We start from the raw sequence: 4,084 nt of genomic DNA on the forward strand, positions 1-4,084 counted from the left end.
TTTATTACGACTGCGTCACAGGGCTGGAGGGGAAGGCCAGCCGGATTGCGCTGCTTCGCACGGTAAGTTGCTCAGGTTTTGAGGGCTGCTTCCCACTGTCCAGGTGGGCCCTGCCCCACACTGGGTGACCACAGCCCCGTTAAAACACGCTCCCCATGGGGCTGCTCTGAAGAGCTTCCTCCTTTCCCAGCTTCCCAGGGGTGTCCTGACAAGCTGCTGCAGAGGCGGGTGAGGCTCTCCCTGCCCGTCCTGCCAAGCCAGGGGCCAGGCACCGGGCAGCCAGACATGGAGAAGAAGACTTCTGCCAGGTGAGACCCTTGTGGGAAGAGATGAAAGGGGCCCTTGCACCTATGCAGGAGAGACATCCCGTTTGGAGACTGGCTGTAGGGACTGGGGAAGGTCCCTGGCACAGGCCCCATGCTTTGTATGAGCTTGTTTGCCCCATCGCAGGCCCCTTAGTGGGGAAGGTGGCGGATGTTGAGTGCACCCCACATCACTTTGCTTGCCCTTACAACAGACCTGAGGTGCAGTCCTCTGCCATCCGTCCGATGGGGCTCAGGAAAGGATCCCCCTTGCCATGGGAAACGGCCCCACCTCCCCCGCTTCTTCTGCCAGCCTGGGGAGCTTTGATACCCGCTGCAAGTGGGAGACCAAATTGCCCCGTGCTCATGCCGACTCCTCCTGGTGTCTCTTTGCAGCGTGCTCCCCCCATGTCCAGGCAGCTCCCCCAAGACCAAGGAGGCAGGTAGGCAGGAGCCATTTCCTCCAGCCAGGCCCACCGCTGCAATCCCATCCTCCGAAGGCTGCAAGAGAGTGCTGCAGGTACGTGCTCCTCTGCCTTGCTGTAACTACCGCGCCACTGAGACTCGGCTAAAGCCTCTTTGTGCGGAGAGCCGATCTGAAAGGATCCCTTGGCGTGCGTTCATTGTAACCTGCCTGTCACCCCCTTCGGATCTAACCCCTACCTAACCCCCAGAAAGGCATCACAGAATCATCAAATCATAGAATCTTTAAGGTTGGAAAGGACCTCTAAGATCATCAAGTCCAACCGTCCACCCAGCACCACCATGTCTACTAAACCATGTCCCAAAGTGCCACGTCTACGCCTGTTTTTGAACAGCTCCAGGGACGGGGACTCCACCACCTCTCTGGGCAGCCTGTTCCAATGCCTGACCACTCTTTTGGTGAAGAAATTTTTCCTAATGTCCAATCTAAACCTGCCCTGACACACCTTGAAGCCATTTCCTCTTGTCCTATCACTTGTTATCTGGGAGAAGAGACCAACACCCACCTCACTACAACCTCCTTTGAGGTAGTTGTAGAGAGCGATCAGGTCTCCCCTCAGCCTCCTCTTCTCCAGACTAAGGTTGCCATGAAACACTTTATTCTGGCCAGGGGCTATGGAAAATGTCCAAGTCCTTCCGAGGCGGTTGGCAGTGGAGGTCTTTGGTCACTCAGCCGTGCTTGCCATGCGTTGGCGTGACTCCCCGGCCCCTGATCTGGTAGGGGCAAAGCGCTGCCGACCGACCGGCTGAGGCAAGGGGCACCACCACTATGGGTCAGAGCCGAAGGAAGCCCCTCCAGGAGCTGAGACTAATCCTGGCTGCTGCTGCGTTTCCGTCCCCTCCAGGAGGTCTGGCAGCTGTCTGCAGAGTGGGAGCAAGTGAAGACCCGGTGGCAAGAGCGACGAGAGCAAGCGAAGGCAGAATGGGCGGCGTGGGAAGCCTGGGCTGCAGGGGAGGACCGCCAGCTGCCCCAGGTACGGGCAGTGATTGACAGCGCTGAGCGCAGCAGCGACCCTCTCTGTCGGGGGTCTCCAGGGGGTTGGAGCAGGACTGACACCCAGCTGCAGGCCAGGGGTTTGCCTGCTCATCCCCGTGGGGGAGAGATGGGCAGCAGGATCCGAGGGGCAAAAGCAGCCGTCAGCCGTGGTGGCAGGCACGTGGTGCTTAGTTTCCCGGCTCCCAGGTCCTGCTGCAGGCTCCTTTCAAGAGGTCCTCTGGGGAACGGCACCTCTGTCTGCCATCTGGTTTGCTGAGAGCATCTCCTCCTTGGCATGCACTCGGCACTGGAGGCACTTGGATTCCACACCCTCCGGCCCAGCCCAGGAGAAAGGAGGTCAACGAGAGGTGGAGGAAGGCGGAAAACCCTCTCCCAGCAGAGGAGATGGCAGCAGCAGCCCAGCTGAAGAGACTCCAGCCTGAGTAAGTGTGCGCTGGCTCTGGACACAGCCTGGGGCAGTCGAGCAGCCATGACCCCGCAGAGCTGTCCAGGTCCCCTGTCCCTGCATCCGGGGCTTGCGTAGGACAGAGGCTGAGGGATGCTGTTTCCCTGTTTGTCGCAGCCACCTTTCCCCACGAGCGGTCCAGGTCCTCAACAGGCTGGAGCCGCACCAAGCGTGGAGGAACATTTTCAGGCGCGTCGCTGAGAACAACAGGCGGCATCAAGAGCGGCAGAGGCAGCTCCCCTGGTAACTATCTCCAGAAAGGCACGGTGCTTCCTCCGGCTGCAGGGCCCATCCCTCCACGGAGGGCAGCCCCGGGGGGAAAGAGGGCATTTCTCTGACAGCCCTCGTGCGGCAGAAGCCGGTTTTGGAGGGTGGGTTTGGGCTGGACCTCCCTGACACCCAAGGGGCACTGCCTGGGCACCAGAATTGGCGTTCCATGTGGGATGTAAAAGTGCTGTCTGAAGACAGAGGGATCCCTGTGAGGGCTGGCGCTCCCCTTTCCAAACAGAGAGCACGTCCTTCCCTTGCAGAGTCCTGCCCCAAGACACCTTGCCCCGAGGGGGGACACCTGTACGGGACATCCAAGGTCTCAGCTCCACCTGACTCAGCCCCAGGCTGACCAGCTGCACCTGGGACCTTCTCCTGGGCTTGGGCATCAGGGGCCTCTCCCACTGAAGTGACACCTTGAAGCTTCATCGCAAGCAGATCCCATCATGGGTGGCCTGAGCTACGCCTGCAGGATTTCTCTGCCTTCTCTCTGTCCATAGAATCATTCGCTTTTCTTTCTTCCTCCCTAGCACTAGATGCTGGTACCGCAGCAGAGGAGAAGGTGCCGGGAGCGGTGGCTGTTAGCGAAGGCGCTGGGAGGCTTCGCAGCTGCCAAGATCCACCTCTAAAGACAAAATAAAGAGGTCTGGAGCTGTTCCCATCTGGACCGACTGGTCTGTGCCTGGTGATGGATCCATCTAAAGGGATTACACACACACCACCCCGACATGTGATCCCAGAACTGCTCGCAGGGGCAGGAGGGAATAAAGTCCACGCACACCCCACAGCGCGAACACGTGCACATCCCAACACACAGGCAGGACGATGCAGGTGGTGCTCGCGCTCTCCCCGGGAAACCAGCACAGAAAGAACCAGTGAGAGAAGCCTCACGTTCCCAGCTCTGGTCCTCGTGGGGGACATGAACCACTCTGGTGCCTGCCGGACGGACAAATCCAGCAGGGATCAAGCGATGCAGGAGATTTCTAGCGTACATTTCCTGGCAGGGGTGATGTAGGAACGAAGGAGGAGAGGTGCTCTGCTGGACCTGGCCCTGGTGAACAAGGCAGAACTGGTTGGGGATTTGAAAGCCAGCAGCAGCCTTGGCTGCAGGGAGCCTGAGGTGGTAGATTTGAGGATGCGGAGGGGAGGGAGCAGGGCAAAAAGCCAAGACCACAGCCCTGGCTTCCAGGAGAGCAGAGTTCCACCCCATCAGAGACCCCAACTCTGCTCCCTGCTCTGGCCAGGCCCAGCCTTGGGAACCAGCTGGTGGCCACGAGGAGCCAAAACAAGGCGGGGGAAGAGTGGGGTGGGGAGGCACGGCAAGTATCTGTTCAGAAAAATTGTCTGCTGGGCTGTCTGCGTCTTCCCCAGACAGGGAGATTCCCTGAGCCGTGGCTGACAGCTCTGAGCGATAAGGGTGTAAATCAACTTTTGCGAGAAACTCCCTCAGAGCTGAAAACTGGAATGCTGACTTTTTGAGGTCCTCCTTGAGCAAGTTCATGGGCAGACCTGTTAACACATGCTGTTACCTTACTCACAGTTGGAGGATTTTTTGCAGGGACACACCGAACAAATTAAAACACGTCGGGG

General features: G+C 59.0%; 1 long non-coding RNA gene across 1 annotated transcript; it reads left to right on the forward strand.

Annotated features, from left to right (window-relative positions):
• The first annotated feature begins 253 nt into the window (after positions 1-253).
• LOC142598849 (uncharacterized) lies at positions 254-1,745 on the forward strand. The gene is made up of 3 exons (XR_012832738.1): positions 254-308; positions 699-822; positions 1,631-1,745. It is a non-coding gene; the product is annotated as an uncharacterized LOC142598849 (long non-coding RNA).
• The last annotated feature ends 2,339 nt before the right edge of the window (positions 1,746-4,084 follow it).

Source organism: Balearica regulorum, chromosome 31, assembly GCF_011004875.1.
Source record: "Balearica regulorum gibbericeps isolate bBalReg1 chromosome 31, bBalReg1.pri, whole genome shotgun sequence".
Lineage (NCBI taxonomy): Eukaryota > Metazoa > Chordata > Aves > Gruiformes > Gruidae > Balearica > Balearica regulorum.